Here is a 13,113-nt window from a genome sequence, read left to right as displayed (position 1 = left end):
CTGTTTAAAAATAAGCAGTCACCCATTTAAGACAGGGATGAGGAGAAATTTTTTCTCTGAGGGTCATGAGTCTTTGGAACTCTCTTTCTCAAAGGGCGGTGGAAGCAGAGTCTTTGGATATCTTTAAGCCAGAGGTAGGTAGGTTCTTGATAAGCAAAGGGGTAAAAGGTTATCGGGGGTAGGCAGGAATGTGGGAGTTGAGGTTATAACCAGGTGAGCCATGATCTTATTAAATGGCAGAGCAGGCTCGTGGGCCAAGTTCCAAATTCATATGCTCGTATATATGTGAAAAATAATTCTTCACAAAGGTCAGTGATTGGCTGGAGAAGCTGGTTTCCTGTGTCTGTTGTGTTTTCAAAGACTTTTACCCAGAGAGAGGTCAGGACATGGAATGTTCTGCCATGATTAGCAAATTTGTATTGATGCATTTTAAGGGAGAGCAGATAAAGAAATGAAGGGGAAAGGATAAAAGGATATTAGGTAGGCAATACTGCAGGATAGCTCTGAAGAAGGGTCATATAGACTTGAAAGGTTAACTCTACTTCTCTCTCCACAGATGCTGTCAGAACTGTGTTTATATTAGGAAAATGGAATGTTGGCCTTTATTGCAAGAGGGATGGGGTCTAAAAGTAGGGGAGTATTGCTCCAATTGTACAAGGCATTGGTGAGACCGCACCTGGAGAATGTGGACAGTTTTGGTCTCCTTACTTAAGGAAGGAGATGCTTACATTGGAAACAGTTCAGAGAAGGTTCACTAGGCTTATTCCTGGGATGAGGAGCCTGTCTAATGAGGAAAGGTTGAGCAGGTTGGGCCTGTACTCATTGGAGCTTAGAAGAATGAGAGGTGATCTCATTGGAAACATATAAGGTTCTAAGAGGGCTTGACAGGGTAGATGCTGAGAGAATGTTTCCCCTGGTGGGGGAATCTAGAACAAAGTGGCACAGATTAAAGATAAAGGGGGTCTCCCATTTAAGATGGAGATGAGGAGGAATTTCTTCTCTCAGAACATAGTTAGTTTTGGAATTCTCTTCCCCAGAGAGCAGTGGAGGCTGGGTCATGGAATATATTTAAGGCTGAGATTTTTGACCGGCAAGGGCGTCGAGGGTTATGGGGGAGCTGACAGGAAAGTGGAGTTATGGCCACAGTCAGATCAGCCATGATCTTTATAGAATGGTGGAGATGGCTTGATGGGCCAAAAGGCCGACACCTCATATTTCTTATGGTCTCTGATCATACACAATGTTTAGATGGGGTCAAGTGGGAGAATAAATACTAGCATGGGCTTATTGTGTGAAATGATCTGTCTGTTGTAAATTCTCTGTATTAGAATTCTGTGTCGCTGGTTCCAGACTTTGGGAATTATTGGGCTTCTGCAGGAGTGAGATACCATGTTCCCAGTTCCTCAGCAAGGAAAATCACTTTCACACGGATCTTCCAGAAATTTCTCTGAACTGCCAAGTCCGATTTTAATTGAATTAAAAGCAGTCTCTCGTTCCCATTTCTGTAATGTAGAGTTTTGAGTTACTGAGGTTTTTGGGACATTTTATTGTCAGGAAGCCAAACTATCAGAACCAAATTCCATCTCACCCTCTTGCCCTATTCTTCTCCCTGCCATCTGGTGATCGCTGGCAGGTCTGTCTGAAAGAGACTCAATGTTCCCTTTCCACTCTCTCAGCATTAAGGAACATGGACTCGATGTAACTCGGAGTGACAATTGTGTCATTGCAGACTTGTGTCCCACAAGATGTTCCGGTGATTTGACCCTGTCCCTCTAAACGGAATGATGGTCAGGTGAATAGGGGGTCGATTTTCGGGAGACAAATGGTTGGTGTCTAAAGTGCCATCTCGGAGATTTAGTCGTTAATGCTGGTGAGCGTCACAGCCAGTTACACAGCTGATCATACTTCATTAGCAACCAAGTTATAGATGCTGTGTTAGGGAGAAATCTCTCAGACAAATGTTCTGCTTAATTGCTTGGCTGTCCTTCTGCAAGCTGGGCCTTCAATTAAAGCTGATTGCTGAATTGTCGCTATCTGTGTGTTAGCTGTGGCTCAGTGGGTAGCACCCTCACTGTCAAGTTAGGAGGGTAGTGGGTTCAAATTGCACTCCAGAGAGGAAAGGAAGACTTCTCAAAATGCTTGATAGCCAATGAAGTACCTTTGAACTGTTGCCATGTAGAAAATCGGACAGCCATTTTGCGCACAGCAAGATCCCAATGTGCTAGTGACCAGATGATCTGTTTTCATAGTTTTGAGCGGGGAGAGGGATTGGCTGAGGACACATTTGAGCATGAAATTTGGGCTGATATTGTGGCAGAGCGCTGAGGGAGTGCTGCACTGCCTGAAGTGCAGGAAACTGTCCTTCAGATGAAGCAAAGTCCCTTTTGTGCCTCCTTTTATTTCCAAAAAGAAAAATGAAACCAGGTTAGTCTTCAGACTGTAGCTGCCGCGATATGTTTGTCCTTCCTCTATGGGGGAGTCATCAAGCTGTGCACACCATACAGGTCAGTGTGGAGGGCTGGCAAGATGTGAAGATTAGTCTGTATACCCATCAATCCAGGAGCACAGCAACCTTGGAAAAGGAGCTCTCAACCTGTGGTTTTGACTGGAAGCACTGTGTAACACACACTTAGTTTGACCAAAGCTGCATCTGAATCACCAGCGCAGTGTAAATATAACATTTCTTGATTCACATTAACCCCACCCCCCCACCCCCTCCCCTCACTACAGTCATGTATTGAGAAGTCACTTTGCCAGCCAGGACAACCACTGTTACCACAGAGTTCAGGGTCAGTGTGACTCACCAGCGTGTTGAGGTTTGCTGACAGGGAGCAACTTGAGGGTCAAGCCTCCCACCCCCACCCTGGACAGGTTCGTGTCACAGGCTCAGAGCCCCACCAGTTCAGCCCTCTGAAGAACAGTCTCCCAGTGCAAATGTTAAATTGCCACCCCTTTTCCCCCCTGCCACTCCCGGGCATACCCTCCCTACATCACTAGGACAGAGGGCATAGTTAGGGTCCGAAGACTCAATGAAGAGCTGATCTGCAGAGTATCTGGTGGAACATCAGGTGCTGTTCTCAAAATTTGAGTTAAACTTAATTGAAACAGTAGGAGGTGAAAGGGCAATTGAAAGTAGGAGGTGGGCAGATAAGTGGCAGATGGAATTTAACCCGGAAAAGTGTGAGATGATACACTTTGGAAGGAGTAATTTGACAAGGAAGTATTCAATGAACAGCATGACACTAGGAAGTTCTGAGGAACAAAGGGACCTTGGTGTGTGTGTCCATAGATCTCTGAAGGCGGAGGGGCATGTTAGTGGGGTGAAAAAGGCATATGGGACACTTGCCTTTATCAATCGAGGCGCAGATTACAAAAGTAGGGAGGTCATATTGGAGTTGTATAGAACCTTGGTAAGTCCACAGCTGGAGTACTGTGTGCAGTTCTGGTCGCCACATTATAGGAAGGATGTGATTATGTGATTGCACTGGAGTGGATGCAGAGGAGATTCACCAGGATGTTGCCTGGGATGAAATATTTAAGTTACGAAGAGAGGTTGGATAGACGGGTTGTTTTCGTTGGAGCAGAGAAGTCTGAGGGGCGACCTGATCGAGGTGTACAAGATTATGAGGGGCATGGACAGGGTGGATAGGGAGCAGCTGTTCCCCTTAGTTGAAGGGTCAGTCACAAGGGGACATAAGTTCAAGGTGAGGGGCAGGAGGTTTAGGGGGGATGTGTGGGAAAACCTTTTTACCCAGAGGGTGGTGACGGTCTGGAATGCGCTGCCTGGGAGGGTGGTGGAGGCAGGTTGCCTCACATCCTTTAAAAAGTACCTGGATGAGCACTTGGCACGTCATAACATTCAAGGCTATGGGCCAAGTGCTGGTAAATGGGATGAGGTAGGTAGGTCAGGTGTTTCTCATGTGTCAGTGCAGACTTGATGGGCTGAAGGGCCTCTTCTGCACTGTGATTCTGTGAAAGGTCCAAGTGAGGATGGCAAGGTTTTGAAAGTTAATGTTGAATCTGGTTCTACCATCTTTCCAGGCAGTGCATTCCAGATTATAATCATGGTCACAGGCAATTTTAAGGTGTGACTTTTACTGCAGGTGATCAAAAATCTGGATGTGTGTATTTTCTCACCCTCTGAATGATTCAGTCAGTTTCAATATCCCAGCAGCAAGTTTATTTCTCTCACACTTGCCCCCAGGTTGATGGAATTCTGCCCGCGCCTCTGAAGAGGCTTCTGAAAAGCAGTTTCAAAGTTTCTGTTACACTGTTAGCAGGGAGCCAAGATGGCCACTGTTTCATGTGACCTCACTTCAGTGTCATTTCATGGTTCCAACTAAGGGATTGTGGTAATCTAATTAACAGTCTAATGTCTTCTACCAACTGTGATCATTTTACGTAGTCAAAGGCTTTAGATTTGACAAGTTAGCCTTGCATTTTTTATGATGAGGGTGTTGATGGAGCTTTGTTTATTTCCTGGTTGAAACCGGTGAGTCAATATCAGAAGATGCACCCTTTCCTCCTTTGTCCTCCTGAGAGTTAACATAGTTTCATTCACAAAATCGACCATTAGCTCTGGGGAGCCATCTTAGGTTGCAGTCTTATTTACTTTTAAAATGTAGTCTTTAAAAATGCATCTTTAAAGATTTATAAAACCGCCATGAAGGTCCTCTATCATGACACGACTCACTGCAGAAAAGAAATTCTCCTCATGTTATCCCTCCTTAGGCACTGCCCTATTTCACTGCAGTTTGTAGTGAATTTGGGGGACCAGGTTTCCATTGGTGACTGGTGACTTTTGAACATGGTAAATCCTACAACTGACAGCTCCAGTGAATCTTCCGGTGCTCCTGTAACATGCTCTTAAATCTTTGTAAAAAATGAGAGGTACATTTTCTGAGAGCTAATGGAAGCTGAACTTGTACAGTTGTTAGCACTGTCAAAGGAGCTGGTCATTACTTTCCACTCTTACATTCAAACTGAAAGCACTAGAAATGCTCAGCAGGTCTGTCAGCATCTGTGAAGAGAGAAACAGAGTTAATGTTTCGAGTCCAATATGACTCTTCTTCAGAACTGAAGAAGAGCCATGTTCAACTCAAAATGTTAGCTCTGTTTCATCTCCACAGCTGCTGCTAGACCTGCTGAGTTTTTGCAGGACTATTGAGTTGTTTTTTCAGATTTCCAGCATCCGCAGTATTTTTGCTTTTATTTTCAACTCTTATTCTGCATTATTGTCTTACCAAGGAGAGGCCTGGAAAATAATCAACGATTTTCACAGAGCAGAGAGAGACAGAAGGTTTCAGCTTGTCGGCATGAGAAACACGAGAGGCCATAAATAGCAGATGATAAAGAGCAGAGAGAGAGAGAAGGTTTCAGCTTGTCGGTATGAGAAACACGAGAGACCATCAACAGCAGATGATAAATAATAAATCCAATCAGGAGAGATGTCTTTCCCCAGAGAATGGGGAGAATGTGGAACTCAGTGCCACAGGGAGTGGTTGAGGTGAATAGTACAGACTCATTTAAGGGGAAGCTGGATAAACACATGAGGGAGAAAGGGATAGAAGGATGTGTTGATGTGGTTAGATGAAGAAAGGTAGATGGAAGTTCGAGTGGAGCATATACGCCAGCAGAGACTGGTTAGGCTGAATGGCCTGTTCCTGTGCCATGTGTCCGATATAACATGTCACCTCTCCTCTGTTACAGCCCCAATTCCTTTTTTTCACCTTTTTCTGGCCCCCTCCTTCATGTGAAGACGGATGCCAGTGCCCTTCTGGACCCTGAGACCTGCAGCCTAATCGAACAGGCAACATCTGAATCCCAAACACACACTCCTGCAAATTATACCCCCACTGCACCTCCACATCCTAGATCGTTTTTTTCCCCCCTCTCTGGACTCCTTTCCCCTCCTGTGAGTCTATTATTCATGTTCCTTCCACAGTAGTATGAATTTTTCAGGTGACTGTGCTTGAGTACAGAATGAAACATAACACTGCATTGCCACACTAAATTTGAAATGTCATTGTTTGAAATGTTATTAGTCTGGGCTAATAAAGCCCTGCTGTTCGGTTCATGAATATGAAATTTGGAGAACATCAGGGCGGATTGCTTCTTCAATTCCATCAGTGTTTTACAACTCAGTGCTGCAGTCCGATGATGACGCATCCGCTTTTTACTGCAGCCCTCGATTTGCAGACGATTGATGGGACTCTCATCATTTTAAAGTCGCTCTGCCTTGCAAACTCTGAGCCAAATGTGCAATTTTTGAAATCAGCTGAGGCCTGACCTGCCTATGGATAGGAGCTGCAGCTGCCTGGGTCGCTAATGGAGGTTCTCTGGCGCACACCAGGGAATCGGTGCTTAATTTGATTGAATGTTCTGCCCCACTCTGCAGTTCTGTTTTGAACAGCATTTCCACAGCTCCCAGACAAACCCATTAGCACCAAGTATTGGCAGAAGAGCCCAGGAAAGGCTGCAGTAATCATCTTCTGTAAATGTACGTGATGCTGAGGGAGGCAGCTTTGCTTAAGACTAATGAAAGTGAAATAATGAATAATTATCTGATGGACATGTTGATAGTGCAGCACTGCTTGTGTCGTGCAATTTGATAAAGTGTTCACTCTCTGTCTCATATCCCCCAGCTTGTAATCTTTTCTTGACCAAAGTATTTAAGACTGGCAGGGAGGTACAGTGCGAGTGGTCTATCTCCCTTTAACTGGAGGATACATCTTTACAGTTTGAATTCCATGCTGTGGTGAGGAAGGCGGAAGGAGAGGTGGGGCCATTCAATAGAATTTACAACACGTTTGACTCAATTTGTCAGTGTTGAATTTATCCTCCGTGTGAGAAGTATCCGAATACCCTCTTCCCATTTCCCTTCAATACAGCTTCACTGGGACCATCAATCTAACCTGTTCAAAGTTGCTATGATCTCTGTTTTAATCCCTAACTCGGGTAGTGCCTTTCTGGCTGACACCTCTTCCAATTAAACCCTCCACTTCGTCCTCATCATTCTCAATCACTAGAAAGAAAATTAGAATTCGGCCCCATTTATGATACGATGGGGAAGAGACTGGCAGAGCAATTAACCCAAAATGCCAACTCTTGAGACCTTAACAAGGAGAGCTGTGGAAATGGGGCACTCTCACCCACATCCCACTGCACCCCCTCCCAACCCCAAACCACAAAAGACGCTGGGTGAATTGAAACTCAGACCAGAATCAATGGGCTTTTCATCCAAAGGCATCAAAGGAGATGGAGTAAAGGTCAGTAAATGGGGTTAGGGTACACATCAGCCATGACCTGACTGAGCGGTGGAAGAGATGAGAGGGGCTGAGTGGTCTCCCCCAGTCCCTATTTAATCTGCCTTCCTTCCCTTCCACCTCTATCCAATCTCTCTGCAAACTATGAGTTCTTCACTGCTCTCTCTTCACAGCTCTCTCATCTTACACTAGGTCTTCATGCCAACTCTACGTAAATTCATCAACAATTTTACCTGCTCTGGACTCCAAGAATTAAACTGTTTTTGAGCCAGGGAGTATTTCTCTGGTCTGGATTCTGGTCAACATTCCTCTTAAACTACCCCACCAGACAATAATCCACTCCTTATTCTACTCATTGGTGTGTATGTGTGTGTGTGGGATCTTACTGTAGAACCATGAAGATTCATGGCACAGCAAGAGGTCATTCGGGCTGGTGTCTCGTCAATTGTCAACTAACCCCATTGCTCTGTTTGTACCTCTACAAATGATGATCTGCCCTTCACCTGCACACACACTGGTTGCTGTGCTTCCCTATCTAAAGGGGAAGATGGTGAGAGAAGGGATTGTCCTTTATTTCTGAGATAGCCTGGGAGCCTCCTCTCACCTTCACCAGTTTATCTTTCAGAGCATGCAACACCCCCCTCCCCCACCCCGAAACTTCCCCCCTCCCCTCTTTGACTCCCAACCCATCCTATGGTCACCAGCACCCCTCCCCTCCCCTCCCCACCCCACCCCATCAAAGTGTCCATTTCGCAAGAGTTGATGGTGCAGGGCACACATCTTGTGCCACCCTCTTCCTGCACAACTGGCTGTGAGTTTGTGGAAAATTTCAGTTCAAGAATTTCTTTTCAATAACTGACGACTCAATTGTTGTTCCTGCACTCCAGTATTAGCGCAGTTCTTGAACATTTCCCCGCTTCAGTAATTTCCTGTCTTCAGGGCCCGATTATTTGCGAATTTGATAAAAATCATCAGGATGTAATAAGTTTCCATTGTGCTGTCAAATATCATTCACCTAGAATGACAATTTACAGCTGTGTCCAGTCTCTTGGAGACAGAAGCAAGTCATTCATCACAATGAGCCTCTCGCTCCGTTCAATTAGCTGATTTCTATATGAACTCCATCTACCCACCTCTGTCACGTAACCCTTGAGATAATTACCCAAGAAAAATCAGTGGACTAAAATGCCTCATGAAGTTTGTTAAGGGAGCAGAATGAAATTTTATCGGTCATGGTGTTTGAAATGTTCCCTCTTGATTTTTGTTAAAGTTTGCAAGCAGAGGTTTATACGGGATGGGAATGATTCCTCGTTGAAGGCTGACTCTGCGTATCAATCAGGATTGCCGAGGGGGAGCACTTTGTCTGTCGAGGCATTCTGACTTGGTGCCTGGCGTTGGTAGTGCTGCAGTGCCCCTCAGTGTTAGATACCAGTGGTTGCAGATGCTGTGTGCTTTCATTAACCCATGAACAGCAATAATAAGTGGAAGCAGCTCCCTGGTTCATTGGTAACCATAGGAAGACCTGACGTTTTCCAGGGAAACTGCTTCATTTGGACACAGGTGTCTTTTTTTTAAATAAAAAAATCAATGCCCGATTTCAAAATGAAGGCCTCATTTTGGCAGCAACTGGCTGCCATTTATTTCCGTGTGCCAGTGAATTTCGCAGGTTTTATTTTGTGTAATGTCCTCTAAGCAGCCATGATTGGAATGTGGCTGAGATTCCCTCTTGGTGAAGAGACCACTTCCTGTTGGCTTGGGGCTGTCATTGGAGTGACATTACTTCTTGGACCGAACTGAGGCAATGTTCTGTTTCATGTTGCCTTTAGCAGGTGGCTGAACTTTACTGCAAGGAGCCAAGCGGATGTGCCCACATTGCTGGGCCATGCTCACTGTTCCAGCTAGTTCAGGGGAGCTGTGTTCTTGATGGATTCCAACCCCTTCTCCTGTCGGAGAAAGGGTCAAAGATTTTCATGGGCTGAGGGGGATAGGAATGATTAAGAAGGAGGAGCCTGTTTGAGATGTGAGGGAATCAGGGAAGGAAGCTTCAGAAAGGATCTGTATCACACCCCTTCATTCATTCTCATTTCGCATTTGTTTTATTCCTGTGATCCCCAACCATAGGGACTGGGGGAGACCACTCAGTCCCTCTCATTCCTTCCACCGCTCAGTCAGGTCATGGCTGATGTGTACCCTAACCCCATTTACTGACCTTTACTCCATCTCCTTTGATGCTTTTGGATGAAAAGCCCATTGATTCTGGTCTGAGTTTCAATTCACCCACCGTCTTTTGTGGTTTGGGGGTGGGAGGGGGTGCAGTGGGATGTGGGTGAGAGTGCCCCATTTTCACAACTCTCCTTGTTAAGGTCTCAAGAGTTGGCTTTTCAGGGCACTTGCTTTGCCAGAAATGGGGCTGAATTCTAATTTTCTCCTGAAACTGGTTTCTAGCAGGATGAGGCAGTGAGCTATCAAGGCTCTTGCCTGCCTTGCTCAGTCTGAGGACACTCTGTTCTGCTTCAGCTGGGATACAGAAAGCACTTTTGAGAAATCTGCTCAGGTTGTACTCAGCACAGGAGGATGATGTATTGCATGTGGATTTAACTTGACAAATATCAGCATTTGATGCAGACATCACTTCTGATAAAGTCTGAATCTTCCGCTCGGCAGGGAGCTGACCGTAAATTCCCAGGTCTTTTATCTAATGCTGTGTTGACACGTGCAGGTTAGGTCCAAAAGCCATGCCTGCTGTATCAATCCAGAGATGTGTTGTGCCAATGAGAGGAACTGAGGTACGAATTGGTGTAGATCTCTACCAGGCAGGGGAAAGGCAAGAACTGAACTTTTTCTTGCTGATGAATTATTGCACTTGATCTTTCCTTTGTGCCCAGTTGGCTGAGCAGGTTGGAATGGGATTGGTTTCCTCTGTGCCCAGCCCAAGTGACAGCCAACAGAGGAGAGGCGCCAGCTCTCAGTCATGTTTATTTAAACAATACATGTCATTTGAGATTCCCTCTGAGAGGCTTTGAAAGAAAGTGAAACCTCACTGGAGGATAAACAATCTGAACCATGGGCTTCTCTTGGCAACAGGGTGACAGGGCTGACATCAAAACAAAAACCCCAGCAAAAATACAGGAGGCCAGCTATGTTCAATTGAAGCAGGTAAGTACAGTCCTAGCCCTGCCCTCTCACTCTTTCACCAAAAGCTTCTCATGGAGATGATGGCCGTAGTGAAGTGTGGCGAGGATGCATCAGTCACCCAATGCCTTGAGGATAGAATAGCGAGCATTCTGGAAAATGTGAGGAGTAACTCATTGTCAATGTAGCTTAACTAGGACAGTGGTATCAGAGAGTGAGACTTTGAATGATGTTCCTTATCTATTCTAGTTACAACCTCTCTCTCTCTCCCTGGCAGGGATATCACTCGGTATTCCATTCCTGACCTTGCTGGGAGGTCAGTTTCACAATGACTTCTTCACAACATTCTATTTGGAGCAGTCATTCTTCATTCTACGTGAATCCCATCCCATTGGGACAACTGGGAAAGATGACCAGACTCATGATCTGGACACAGTCATAGTCACTAAGTGGTTTTAACCACTTCAACTGGTCCAAGTAGATCAATGTTCCCATTGCCTAACTATCTCCCAAAGGTTGAGGCATGTCTATATTCTGATCAGCAGCAACTAGCGTTAACTATACTCTGACAATCCCTGGCAGGTTTTAACCTGTGAACCACTAACTGAACTGTCTGAAAGGTGTCTTGGCTTCAGTGTGGGCATGAACACTGATCCACACACAACCTGATTGCTCAAATGGGGAAGCTCAGTCTCGAAATGGCCAGTGGACTCTCAGTGTGCGTGTGTGCGCGCGCGCGCATCATCCACTTTTACAGGACATCTCTGGATGGGCAATAAATGACAACCTTGCCAGAAATGCCCAAATCGCAGAAATAAAATTCGTAACTGACTGCAGCAGTCCAGTGGGCCTGTGTCACTCGTTTGCTACAGCAACCCAAAATTAAATCCACTATCCCGATCTCTCCATGTAGTCCTTTAACTTCAGTTGCTCCCTGTGACCATGCATTCCAGGCTCCAGAACTCTCTGCATCAAGAACTTTCTCATGGTTTTGCTCCTCTCTCTGTCTCTCTGGATGATTTTTGATTATGGTCTGTCAGGCAGAGAAAGTGGTCATTCGCTAGTCAGTCTGTCAATTCGCTCTGGAATTGGAAACCCCTTTTCAAGAGATCTCTAAGCTTTCTTGTTTTCAGTGGCAATTCATCCCAAGATCCCCTGGCATCCCTTCCTGACAAAGGTAGTTCCTTATGCCTGATAGTTTGAGATTGGAAGCAGGTAGGATCTTGGAGGTGTTTTTTGGAGGGGATTTACCTAACTGCTCAATGGGGTCATTGGGGGAATGTTGGTTTTACACACCCGCTGACGTCAGTGCTGTGGCCTACTTGCCTATTGTTTGATAGGGATGAAGTTTCAGCTCTGAATTAAAATCAAAGCCCCACCTGCCCCCTGAAGTGAACATTAGAGATCCCACTGCCACTATTTTGAGTGAGGCTGGGTGTCCTGGCCAGTGTTTAACCGTCAACCAAACACAAAAACTGGACTGTCTGGTCATTATGACGTTGTGGTTTGTGGGAGTTTGCCATGTCTGCATCGGCAGCCACGTTTTCTACATTACGACAGTGACTACACTTCAAAAAGGACTTCATTCGCTGTAAAGCGCTTTGGGACGTCCAAGGTCCTGACAGATCAGATATCAATTTGGGACGTCCAAGGTCCTGACAGATCGGATATCAATTTGGGACATCCAAGGTCCTGGCAGATCGGATATCAATTTGGGATATACCGAGGTCCTGACAGATCAGATATCAATTTGGGACGTCCAAGGTCCTGACAGATCGGATATCAATTTGGAACGTCCACGGTCCTGACAGATCGGATATCAATTTGGAACGTCCAAGGTCCTGACAGATTGGATATCAATTTGGGATGTACCGAGGTCCTGACAGATCAGACATAAATTCACACCTTCCTTTGTCTTGTGGCAACTGTGTGTTGTTAACATTCTTTGCTCAAACTGCTCTTGGCTTAAGACTGCCGTTGTTGAGGTGTAAAACTCCCTTCTTGTGCTTTTCCTCTCAGTTTCAAGTTCTATTTTTACATTTCTCCTCAGAAAGAAATCTCTGTTCTGTCACGACAACTATTTCCTCCTTTTAATGGTGCGCTGCTGCTCAAGCATTGAATGGGGAATGGAAGAGGGACTTGGGGTTAATCCATTGATTCTGGTCCCAAACTCCCAGAGGAGTAGGTGTGTTAAAAGAGAAGGGAGTGGGGAAGTGAGGGCTGAGGAAACAAGATGGCTAGAATGGTGTTTGGTTTCAGCAAGAGATTGATTTCAAAAGGGATCTTGCAAATCCAATGTTGTGGTACATAAGTGCACTCATTGTACATGGAATTTACAGCAGAGAAATAGGCCATTCAGCCCAGTGGGTCTATGCTGGTATTTATGCTCCAGGCAAGCCGCCCTTGGTTACTGTCCTGTTCACAGTCTGAGTCACATCGACCTGGGAAAAATTGTGTCACCAAGCAGTCATTAATTTGACAGTGCTGATGATTGAGCTCTATGTTTGTGTCTGCATGAATACTGACAGCTGGTTCGAATACAGCAGGTTGGAAAAGAGAGCGAGGACAATGGGCCACACAGAATAATAAAGAAATCCCCTGCCTCTCTCCAGAATATGTTCTGATATACTTGACCGCCCTGTAATTCTCCACTGCAAAATGCCAATCAGACATTCTGCAGAAAATGCTGTCTTGTTTTCCCTTGTGCAGAAAGATC

This window comes from Cetorhinus maximus, chromosome 20 (genome assembly GCF_964194155.1).
Source record: "Cetorhinus maximus chromosome 20, sCetMax3.hap1.1, whole genome shotgun sequence".
In the NCBI taxonomy this organism is placed as follows: domain Eukaryota; kingdom Metazoa; phylum Chordata; class Chondrichthyes; order Lamniformes; family Cetorhinidae; genus Cetorhinus; species Cetorhinus maximus.
Note: the sequence above shows the minus strand (reverse complement) of the source record.